Source organism: Zootermopsis nevadensis, unplaced genomic scaffold (assembly GCF_977971745.1).
Source record: "Zootermopsis nevadensis isolate Lab colony 2312 unplaced genomic scaffold, Znev_1.0 Znev_ptg000022l, whole genome shotgun sequence".
NCBI classification, from domain to species: Eukaryota; Metazoa; Arthropoda; class Insecta; order Blattodea; family Termopsidae; genus Zootermopsis; species Zootermopsis nevadensis.
This window is the reverse complement of record NW_028259154.1, coordinates 15,378,052-15,390,838: the sequence shown is the minus strand read 5'-3', so window position 1 is coordinate 15,390,838 and position 12,787 is coordinate 15,378,052. Positions and strand designations below refer to the sequence as shown.

General features: G+C 40.1%; 1 protein-coding gene across 2 annotated transcripts in view; it reads left to right on the top strand.

Moving 5' to 3' along the window:
- Positions 1-12,787, top strand: part of LOC110839737 (ribosomal protein S6 kinase alpha-5) — a 212,077-nt gene that overhangs the window by 87,660 nt on the left and 111,630 nt on the right. The window lies entirely within an intron of this gene.

Below are 12,787 nucleotides of genomic sequence, written 5' to 3'. Positions count from 1 at the left end.
CCAAGGCCACTGAGATACGTAAAGTCCCGAAGTTGGCGTTTGGAATTGGCCTGTATTGCGACTTGGTGCTTGTGGTTCCTACACAGTACTGGTAGAAGGATGGTGAAATATTGGCACAAGCGTTCTAATTGGCAAAGTGCAAGTAGGCATAGTATGTATAGGTACAGAGAACAGCATGTAGTAATGCGTTACTACGATGTGTTAATGATATCAGAAACTTGTCACTGTCAGTATGTATAAAATGCTTTTACATTATTAACTGCGGAAACTGATATTGTAACTTTTACATTTCTTCGTTGTTTCACTTCAGACTTATCATATGATTTAAAATGTCTCCAGAATAAATTAAATCAATTACGGAGCTTTCATGTTAATCGTGTTAGCCTAATTTGAAAATAAAAAAATAAACGTCTTCTGTGTGGTTTGGTGGTACTGTACACTGCAACACTGCAGAATCGATCAGATAAAATAGATAGTTAGCCAGCTCAAGCCATCCAGGCATTGTTGCACTCACAGCAAGCGTAATCCGCAAGAAGCTGATTTAACAGCGCTTGAGCTGGATAACAATGTATTTTATCTGATCGGTTCTGTTGTGTTTTAGTATGTGAACCACGAAAGTAAGACTAGTTTTTATTTTTATTTGTTATTCTGTCATAGATGAAGGTTCATTCTGAACTTCTGAAACTACAATTATTTTATTATTGTTAAAAATAATTATTCTTAACTGCAGTAAAGGTTTCTGTAGAAGAAAGGCGCTTTAAATATTTAAAAACGGTGAATTGTTTAAACTGTTTTTACGGAAATTTTCGGTGATTACTTATGCATTGTCTTTTACTTCTCCTTTGACATTAAACATGCTTCAAAAGCATAAACAGGCTATTATAGTAAGTGCATATGTACCAACGATCCATGCCTTTATGGGTGTCTGTCGCCTTATGGTGTTATGTTCGCCCGACTGCATTTTTCAGCTGCTTCTGCATGATCAATCTGTATGCAGGTCCATAGGCCCACACTAAGATTCTGACCGGAATTTGATTTTGGTTGTGAATTGTCTGTCGAAATCAGTTTTATATGAGAGCAGTATTATATTTTTCTTCTGTCTACTGAAGTATGGGCCTGAACATGAACAATGCTTCAGGCACGCTTTTAATCTAAATTTCAAAAACAAGTTTGAAAGCTGGGCTTTTTTTTCGTACGATGATCGGTTGATGTGAAATGTTGCACAATTCTTTTTGAACGTAGAATGCTTGTCAACGCGAGGGCTTTGCAACGAGTGGAATTTTTACACTATCTGTTAGGCGGGTAATATTGGCAAAACTGAGTTGCCACTAACCATTTTGTTTGTTTGGTGCGTAATGAAACTGCTCTATGGAGGACGCACGCGGCAGGTTTTATGAATTTATGGAATAACAAAGAAATTGCAATGATGTGACTGATTTCACAAGGGGCACTTGAAACCATGCAATGCAATACGTGTACGATTGAACAACGCGTACGTGTTACGAGCTGTAGAAATCTCGCACTTAGCCGTGAGTAGGGTCATGTATGCCTGCCTACTCGTAATTGGGTCACATTACAACATTCGGAAAGAGACACCGTGCGGGCCACTGCAGTCGTTTGTTTATTAAATCCATGCCAGCGGAGTCTGCGTAGTTGCGAGGATGAGAACAGCTGATTTTAGTGGAGTGGAAATTCCATGTCGCACGTGTTTTATGCAAGAACACGCGGCAGTGGGATTTCTGAAATGTTGCTGGGGAGAATAGTGACTCAAAGTCAACAAAGCAGTTTTGTTCAACGTAGCAGGCACTTTGATGTTTTAGCACCGAGTTGACAGATCTGTTGCTTATGGTGGTCCTTGGGTTTCGGCTGAGCTGTGAAAACAGTGGAGTCTGCCCACAGAAATGTACCGTTCAGGGGGTGTGTGGATCAGTTCGTAGATAGCAAAGCAGGTCGAGTTTCGAGATAATAGCGAGGTGATACTAGCAAGCTTAAAAACGTCAGTTAGTATTCCGCTTTTTCAGGTGTAGGAATAACCAGTAGGTGCAAAGTTAAAATAATTCAGTTGAACCCAAAAGTCTAATGGACCAACTTTAAATATCCTGCTAAAAATGTATCTAGTAGCGTGTGTTGTGGCAAAAAAATTGTAATTTTTTCCACCACTTTTTTAGCTAGTTGCCGTTACCTCTCGTCTTGCTACCAACATCGGAGCTCCCTCCTACACTTCCCCCCGCCACTTGTAACACCCTTCACTTAGCTCCTGCTCATGCGCTGGTCAAGGGTCATCCATCACATAGCAACTAATCTGTAAAAAATTCTCCCACTGGAAACAGAAGAACTGAAGCATGGTCTAATAAAATATATCCGTAAAAAATAAGAATTTACAGGAAAACAAGCACGCTAATACTGCGTTATGTGCCGAAAGAAAATAATAAATCACGGGGTGTTGAGCTTTATTAGTGGCTAATTTAATGACGGTGTCAAATCTCGATTTCTTGGGTCGAATAATAAGATGGTTGTTGGATAATGAATTTGAAAGGATGTGGCTGGAAGCAGTCGTGGGCTGTGACCGATTTGAGATAATAGTTCGGTATTTCTTGGTGGGACTGAGGAAAACCATTAAATCTTCTATCAGAATACCCTGTCCATCTCCGGAATGTGAATCAGGAGTGCCAACCCCTCCACCGCATGCAAAACATGTAGAGGGAAACGAATAACTTCGTTTTATGACACCGAAGTATTGTGTTTGAAGGTGAGCGTACGTGTTAACTGCCGTCATGAAGCCGAAAAAGAAATAAGGACAGAAATGTAGTGATTTTTAATATTCCACAAAATTACGGAACTGTAAGTATGGTATAGTTCGGTTCTTTGAATGTTCACTTACATGTATTGAATCGCGATAATATGGCTGTCGTCACGTAACTTGGAGCGGTTGCCATGTTTGGAGTTTTTGTCACCTCTTTTAATCATCACCGTAGTTATTGTATGTTCATTTGTTACTCGAAGCGATCCGCCGGCAACTGTTCATGCATTCAGAAGTAAATTGAAAATAGAAAATGGCGTTTTGCAACTTGGTACAGAACTATTTATGAGTTTAAATTGAACAAGCTGGTGGGATGAAAGTTTGATTGCAGTCAGAAAGGCTTAGTGAAGGTACTTCGTAGGTTTACTGAAAAAAAAATTTGAACGTGTTGTAGTACAAGTGATGTTAAAACACAGTCCACTCAGGATATAAACTCTGGGACGTCTCGAATCCGAGCTTAGAATATTTTGACCAGAGCGTGAGGTCTGTAATTTTCAAGACTGCAAATAATATTCATTAATTAGCGACCTTGTTTGCTTGAGATTGGCATCAAGGTCGGATTGGCGGCTGGCATCATAAGTACTGCAACAGTAGTGGTGTTTACAATGATCCCATGGTAACTGGCTCTTATCTGTAAACACGCGCCTGTCTACAATGCTTGGAAATGCAAAGAAGGGTGCACTTCAGTACTTTCGAGAAGTCAGCGCGCGCACTATAATTGTGATGGTACTCGGTGTGTTTTTAGATCCTCCAGTCTGATTTATGCCAATGAAATCAATCGGTCGGCATGCGCTGTGTGTTCGATTACGTTCGCCGCTGTCATTCTGATGTACTGTGTATCTCCAGTGGGAAATTCAATTGCTAAGGTAGTCGGAACGAAACAGTGCGTTTCACATCCGACTACTGTACAAGTCCAACGGTAATAAATAATCTACGAGGACAAAGCCAAAGGATCCGATCAGGGGATTTTCAAATCTCTGTTGCTCTGTAACTGACTTTACGCAACGTGGGAAGGCAGAAGGACAAGGAAAATCCCGATTCTCGCTCCTTTGGCCGGCTACTCAAACTGAGTATTTTCGTAATTTTACTCAACATTTCCTGGCAATACTGGCATGATATCTTAAAGCAGACCAAGGCCGTTTCCTCACACGTCAAGAAATATATATGTATATAAGATAAAGGCATGTTGCAGTTCACGCTCTGACCCCATTGTCATCGATATTGACCCCTCCTTCCGGTACGCATTATATAGAGGAGTGGGCGGACCCAGTGATGAAATGATGAAAGGTAATATTGGAGGTTTATGCATGTAAAATATCACGTTCACACGTGGTGAATTCAAGTTGTTTTTAGAAAATTACCGGCCTTCTAAATAAAATGGCAACAAGAATAATTTTCTTTGCGTTTGAAGATACACATCCGTTTTGTAGCACGCTCTTGAATTTCAGTGTCTCCGTCCTTGAAGGAATTCGGTTGTGAGTCATGAATACGTAAAATCCCTTGAATAAAGTGTCTTCCTTAAACTGCTTATGGCATAGACAATATGCTTTATGACGTCGTTTGTTTTACATCCACTTTATGTTCACTTTTCCTCATGTATTGCTTAGGTTTTGGGGAAACCTCTTCATCATCTGTGATGTACCAAACTACTAGTTCCTTATCGTTTCTGTTGCAGGTACATATTCTACATTGAATGTTACATGAATTACAAATAGGTTTGAGGCCCTGTGTTCTTCCCATATAACAAAGTCACGTCTGAACCGAAAGTTCTTGCACATTTCTGTCTTCCTGCTTTGCGGAAGGCTTGTCCGCCAAACCTCGCATCTTATCTTCATGCTAACTTTTCTTTCTTTCTTCTGCCAAGTGTTACACACACCTGCGGTTGTTGTGAAACTGCTCGAGTCGGAATGTGGCCTGGGCACACTTGCCGCGCTTTAACGAGCCACTTGCAATGGCTTTCAGAATGTGAGGTGCGTCGGGTTTGTGAGATTCAGTACAGCAACAGCATGACGCTGCTGGGAAAGAAAGTAGTAGCTGCAGGACATCTAGCCGGGGTGCAAACCCCGAGGAAGAGTTAAGGAAGGAAGTGGGGGACAAAAGAAAGAGCGAAGATAGAAACGAAAAGAAAGAAAAAGAAAATACTTCTGAATGAATGAAAGAAAAAAGACAGAAGCCTGTTATGATGATCTGGGTGAATGGGAAGTGAAGGTATTGTATGCTTACAGATGTATCCCATGATTTTCTTTCTCATTTCATACAAACAATGGAAAAGAAACCCCAACAGGAAGGCCTACATCTTATGCATGGAGGCCATCGATGGAATGATAAGCAACTTGCGAAGGTTTAAAACGCCCAAAAAAGAGCAGTCCTCTAACTACTTTTTACTGCTGTTTTCAATGTATCTATATATAAACAGATTCTTCAGCAAAAAACATTGCTTTTCTTGCTCCAAATAAGGTTCGTCTGTACGTTATTTAACAGCAACGAATACTACGTAATAACAGTCCTCGAAATATCCGTTACTGAGCGTGCGACATAGCAGGAATAACTGCGTGTCCACTTTTTCAGACTACCGAACTGTATCGAATCTCCTCCTGTCCTTTCCACATCGAACGTCATGTCGAAATCACTTCAAGTCTCACGGATAACAAAGTGCTAGCGATCCGTGTATAAATTCTTGCACGGAAGGGTAGGCTGTACGCAAAAACTAACAGTGAAGTGGGATTTGAGGTTCTCACGGTTTTTCTATAAGTAGATCACGGCAGTATCCAGAATAGGATGACTTTCTGAGTTGTTTGTTAACTGATTAAAATTATGTTGTCGGGCTTGTATGAAGTAGACTGTCTCCTGGGTTGTAGCGCCGTATAGTCTGATATATGGTGGTGAATGCAGCACGGTCCTCTGAAACGTCGGCACTATTCTACCAAAGTACACGGCGCAGCAGCCCAGAAGATAACAGGTCTTCATAGTAACAAAGTGTTTTCCTTAACTGACTGACGTCTTTAATGTCTCGAAATGTCATGAGGGCAGACTTTGCAGTCTCACTTCTTGAGAAAAGATGTCGGTCGGTAATGCCGATGACGCATTTCTCTTCGTACCGTAAAAATGTCCACGGGCGATCTGATCACAGTAGCTACATCCGAAGGGCAGTATGTTACAACAACGGTTACATGAAATGGTATCGTCTGACCTAACTCCTCCCCACTCACTTCAGTTATGTGCCTGAATTGTACATTTCTCTATTTTAACACGGTGAAAGTCGTTTACTTTGATGTTCTTACCAGCTGTAGAATGTCATGTTAATTAAATAACAAGTTGTCCTTTCTCTTCGTGTTCAGATCCTTGATTTATGTTTTCCATTATTCAGATTGTTTGTCACGTAATAAGTTTGCTGCTTGTCGGGGCGCCTATTGTAGGCCTACAAATACTGGTAGGGCCTATTCTGCTGCCGGTACTCGTTTGCTGGATGCGCTATTCTTTGCCGGCCTACGTTGCGCAGGCTAAGACTGACAACTCGATTTTGTGGCGGATAAAATACGAGTTTGACAGAGTGACAAACTAGGTTTTGAAGTTGAGGTCCTTGTTGTCTTCATAATTAGGATCGCCCTGGTGATAGAGACAGCAAGGACGTCGGAAACGTTGGTAAACTTCTTTCAGACTACGCGGCTCTACAACCCAGAAGACGGCCTTCTTTGACTTAAGTGATGTTCTTGGTTGGGGATACAGTCTCCCTGTTGACAATATGAGGAATATGAGCTTCAGATTATGTTACTTACTCTTGTACGGACTGTAAACAGCATCAGTGGAACTTGGAAATTTATTTATTCGTAAAGTGTATGTGATTATTTATTGCTGTGTGTAATGAAAGAGAAAACTGTGGTACACACACAATATCATCACTTCTCATTCGCTGAGATCATCGGAGGTTTGTTTATTTGTTTGTTTCTCTTTTCTATCTTTTGCATTCTTTCCTTCTTTGTTTTTTCTTTCTTTCTTTTCTTACTGTTTTCTTTCTTTTTAAAAAAAATCTCTTTAAGTGTTACTGTTAGGCTTTGCTCTCTTACTTCCTAACCTTTTTCTACGTTAGTAAAAGCCTGAGGAAAACTGTGGAACCTTGGGACGATTGTCGCCAAGTATAAAGTGACTGGGAGTTTGGTTGAAAATGTATCTGATATCTGTGGTATATTTATAGTGTTTGCTAGGTGAGTCTGAGAAAACCACGAAAATCTGTAGACATGAGAGCATCCGGCACACATCTCTGGTCACAGATTTCGTGTGCTGGTGGGAAATGCAGCCTGAAGAGGTTCTGTAGTAACATGTATATGTGTGAACCACAGTTTGTAGAATAGTGACTAATATTGGATAAAAGGAAATTACGCGGGTATCTCAAAACTGTACTGCAGGCCAAGATGGACGTCTGATGTGCAGTAGGACCTCTTCTCTTTACCGTATTTTTCTTGACTGAAGTGTGCATTACCATAGGCCAATACTTTGATTACTGTGTTTGTGTGTGTTCGCTTTTGTGTAAATGGCCTCGTTGCTTGTATACTTATTATTGATTATTAATGTGCGAAATGTGCTAAACGAAAGTTTAAACGTACCAGAAGGTCGTACATAGGCCTGCAACCTCACCAGTATCACCGCTTCAGTTCCTTTAACCTTTATATGCAAATACAGTTTCTTATTTTAAAGATTTGAGAAAGAAGTAGAAGGCGATTGTTTTGTGAACATGTCGATAGGAAGGCTTGTACCTGGAATACCTAGACGGAGTTAGGAAAAGGGTATTATAATGTTAGGAACTGTTCCCGAGTTCTGAGTGTAGTTTGTAAAACATGAATCCTCAAGACAGAAATGAAAAGAAATAACGGTTTAAAGCTGTTACATTTGGATTTTTATATTCGTCTTACTTTTTTAAATAGTCAGTGGCCATACTTACAGAACGTTATTTTCTTTCTTTTTAAAGCTTCCATGTTGCTTCAAATCATAATACTGTTATTGTGTAGGCAGAGGCACTTAGATTAAGATTTATTCTTCACATTGCATATAATTTGTGTTCGTTGGACAGTCCAGTTGTTTATATAATGCCTTAATTAGGTCAAAATCGTATAGAATAATCTTTCATCGACTGACTCCGAAAAAATATAAAATATAGGACGAAAACATGTCATTTTGTGTTACAGTTTTTTTCACTTTGGTATTTTACATAAATATGATTTAATATCGAGACATTTAAATTTTAAAACGCGTTATTCCAGTGGACATCCCAATGCTTCATATCTTATTAACGTTTTCAAGGGCAAAATAAATTGTCATTCCATCACGAATACTGTCGTTATTCGTGCCTACAAGGCAAGTAAGAGAATTTTCTACTTTCAGCATAAGCAGCTAGTAATGTCATTGCTGCAAATAACATATGCAGATTTCTTTCATTTTTGGTGAAAACATTTTCTCATTTTAGGGCATTTTTTCCTTACGGGAAAGTGTTCAGAATGATTATATGTGTTTTGTCTTGTTTCCATTTATTTTATATTTAATTTTAATATTAATTAGCGTTTTCCTGTCATAGACTTTTTGATGTTGCAAAACACACTCATAAAGGAATCGAATTATTATTATATTATAATTAACTAGCAGACATCTTTTATTTAACTGGATGTTTTCTTTAAATAAACTGCACTAAAATAATGAGATCGCTTATTTACTACGGCAATCTTGTTAATGTGTGTTTCTGTTGATCACGTTTTCTTTTATCGCCTTGGTGCCGCGAATTGATCGATTGCCAAGCAAAGGAACAACAGTGGATATAGATTTCTTTATGCAATATAAAGAGCCTGTTATTAGTCTAGCAGGGATTCGAAGAGACGGAAAACGCTTGAGGGACGAAATGATTTTTTATGTAATAATCTGTCAGGTAGGGGTACCGCATACCGATTTCTTAACGAATTGTTATGAAATGTTATTTCAGAGATTGCATAGTAATAGGCGTGCATCCATCTGTGAAAGTGAACAAAACCCTATTTACGTATTATTTTATACGTATCATGGCCGAATATCGTGGTATGTTGTAAACCTTCGCTGCCAGCTGGCCTACTTGTTTGTTCACGCATACACCGACACTTGCGAACAGTTAGCAATGATACAAGCCGACATGACCACGGCCTAACACTGACCCACTTCAGTGTGCATGGAACGAGAACATAACAGAAATCCTTGTTTGAGTGTTAACTTCTTATTACGTAAGTTATCGACCGGTAACCATTTAATGGAACTAGAACGACGTTTTGATCCCATTTCTAACTTGTCTTAGATATATGCTGTAAAATTTACCGATACACAATTAGTAATTAATTTTTACTGAAATAGCTTGACGTTGTCCAATTGTTAATGATTAGCGAACTCAAACTTAGCCACATTTTAGTCGTTTTAATAATAATTTATGGCTCCGAGTTTGGATTATATAATGAGGAATTTCATAATTTGATCTCATTACCAGTGAGGAATATTTTTTAATTGCATCAGGGAGGGTGACATTGTTGAAGGTGGTGTAAGAAATAAGACGTGTAAGTTCGTGCAAACATTTCTCGGCAGTTCTGAAAAGAATATTCCACGGCCAACGCGGTTAACATGAACGTTTCACCCCTGCTCGGAATCAGGGAGTTTTCAGCGCCGTTTCATGTTTATTTGTTTGTCATCAGTCTTCCGACTGGTTTGATGCGGTCCTCTATTTTCGCCTATCTTGCGCCAATCTCTTCATTTCCACATATTTTTTACAGCTCACATCCTCAAAAATCTGCGTCACATATTCCAATCTTTGTCTCCCCCTACAATTCTTCCCTTCAACTGTTCCTTCCATTACCAAATTAGCCAATCCTGGGTGCCTCAGAATGTGCCCCACCATCCTATCTCTTCTTCTCGTAAGATTTTTCCTTCGCCTATCCTGTCTAAGACCAGCTGATTTCGTACTTTATCAGTCCACTTAATTTTCAACATTTCAAATGCTTCTATCCTTCTCCTTTCTGTCTTTCCCACTGACCATGTTTCGCTTCCGAGATGCGGCAGTAACATAATAAACAATTTCTCTTTTCTATATCTAAGAAAGCAGTCGAAGAATTCTGGTGTTCGGTCATATTTATTCATTTAACAGTCCGTATGAGCCCTATAATTCCTGTGAAGTATATGAAACACACCAGTAATAGCAGTTCAGTATCCTGTGTGGGGGAGTCCTCGGTGTATCCGTATCACCGCGCTGACTGTCGTATAATTATTCATCCTAACTCATATTTACTGGCAAGGCAAGGTGCGGGACATGACGGTCGTTACAGCTGGCCACGTGCGTGCGTAGTACTCTGCTGTGGGGTTGGGGTGCGTGCCGGAACACTAACACGTGGCAGCCATCGCGACGGCGCCAGTCCAGCCGCGGCTTCAGAGCAAAACGGCACATGTAACGTAGTCCTCGTGATGGCACGTATCCTAGAATTAACCGTGGGCTCTGGAAATTCATGAGAGCCCATTCTGTGCTCACAGTGCATAAAATGAACACATTACGGGAGATTCTTGTCGAAATGTCTGTCCATTTGTTTTGTCACAAAAACTACTGAGGTTTGGTTGAGAATCTCACGGCGGTGAAGATGTCGATGGTCTTCTGGGTTGCAACGCCCAGTGGACTTCCAGTTACGAACGGACAAACGAATCTAAAAACCGAAGCAGCGGTCAGAGAGCTACGTTCATTTTCGCAGCGTGGGGGAGTCTCTCCCCCACTATTTATCAGCAAGGAAGTGCTAGGGTAAACTGAGTTACCAGTTCGTGCGCACATGGGATTGTTTAATACCGTATTCCTTATCAGTCACCCAATCACTTTCAATTCGACAAAGTGAGTAAACTGCAAGGTGACGTCCAGTAGAAGGGAGAGAGAAGGGTGGCTTAGCAGACGGAGAATATATTATTCTCAAGAAAAGGGATGGAAGTGGAATTTTTTCTCGAATTCACATATTTTCCGAGGTTGTAGACCTACTGGTTGCACTGTAGATACTAACGTTTCGGAGGAACATACTGCCTCCATCTTCAGTCCTAAAGCCGGATGCAGTATGTTCCTCTGAAACGTTCCTACCTACACGTTCACACGGCGTTGTGAATAAGACGAACACCAACAACTGCTAAGTGTATTCATAATAGGTCTAAACTTTGTATTTTGAGGTTTCCACAAAAGTTGTACTAGTTTTAAATTTATTTAAGCCTAGGGATCTCAAGTCGAATTTTATACAAATTGTCACAAACGTAACCTCAGAGAATTTAATGGAGCTGTAGTTGATACCATCTCAAAAATTTTCAATGCCGTCATATTGAAATTGTCGGAGGTAAGGATTAGAAAGATATAGATCTTTCGGCATGAAGGAGTTTAATGAAAATCAGCCAATACCTTTGAAAATACCTAAGTTCGCCACAGCATACATCTGTCCTTAAATGTTTAAAAGCCACGAGTCACGTCCTATATAGTCGATCATCGGACCTGCAATTGACAAACCGTTATTTAGAGACTGGCTCGTCATCCTTGTTTCTGGGATAGAATGGGACTCGTCCATTTAAACAGCAGCACTCTTTCGAGGTTTGTTGAATATGTTTCTAGTTGTCAATCACTGCTTTGTAAATTTTATAGTTTTTGGCACACTTTAACTTTGTTAGCACATTTATTCCAGAGTAACCAGTGTTTAAACGGGCCGCGGCTAAATAAACATTTACAACCGCTGCTTCAGTATGTTAATATGTTGATAGAAGCATATTCGAATATTATCATCTTACTATAGCTCGTCAAATAAATTATTATTTTTCCATTTCAATTATTGTCCCTAAAAATTAATGTAATCATTTATGTTTACATGCTTACATAAATAGGTAGACTATTTTGGTTTAAAATTTTACAGGAAAAGTTATTCGTACGAATATTAATCACCCTTTTAAAATGTTGTGTTGTAGTTGGCTGTGAGATACTGAACTACATTTTAGCGTGCACCGCCACTAGTTTAGGGGTTTCAATGTAAAATGGTATCCAACATTATATCAAGTTATTATCTGATATTCAGAGCTGCATGTTCGTTTTGACTGAAATGTCTATGTACCCACTGGCTGATTACCCTACAAGGATTTGTGGACCCAACTTAACAGACTGTGGCTGCCTACGTATTGTTTGCTCAACAAACCAACCTTGTGCCACTAACATTGCTTCCCAATAGGCCCCTAGGACTCAGAACTTGCAGACTGTGGTTTTATAGCGTGTACTATAACACCGGCACTCAAATTGTGGTCCGCGTGTCGTTCTACTTCTTGCTGCTGTTTATTCTGTTTCTGCACAACAGCACAAATACAATATTAGTTTTACAACAGAACTCTGAGGCAGGCGTCGCGGACAAGCACGTCCTTTTCCCCAGAATGTTGTTACCAGTCGGTGTATTGTAGCCTTCCTTGTCGGGATTCGCATTGCTAAATGCTTCACGGACAGCAGCAAACGATTTCGATTCGAAATAATGTTCGAGAATGGACTCACGTTCTGCTCGTCAATATACCATGTTCGCACCTGCACAGCTCTGCGCAGCTGACGTGAGCAGCGGCCTAGCAACAAGGGGGACCATTACTCGAGGTTGGGAGATTATTACACGGAAGTCGACCTGATTATGCTTGAATTTCTGTACCATAGTTCGTGATTGTTGTAGGGTTGCGTTTTAAATGGTATACTCTTTATAATCAGAGAGAAAGAAAAAAAATAGATACAGAAGTGGAGTGGGAAGGCAAAAGAAAGCAAGAAATAAAGAGCAGTGAAATGAAACAGGCGAGTGTGTGTACGTGTTGTTTGGTTGCGTGTTGTACGTTGGGGTATGGTAGCATTCAGTGTTTTGCCTCCTTTTCATTATACACCAGGTGCGAGGGCGATTCCTGCAAAGTGTTTACCCTTCAGTGAAGGGGTTCAACATCTGTCTGGGGTAACCAGACAAGTTG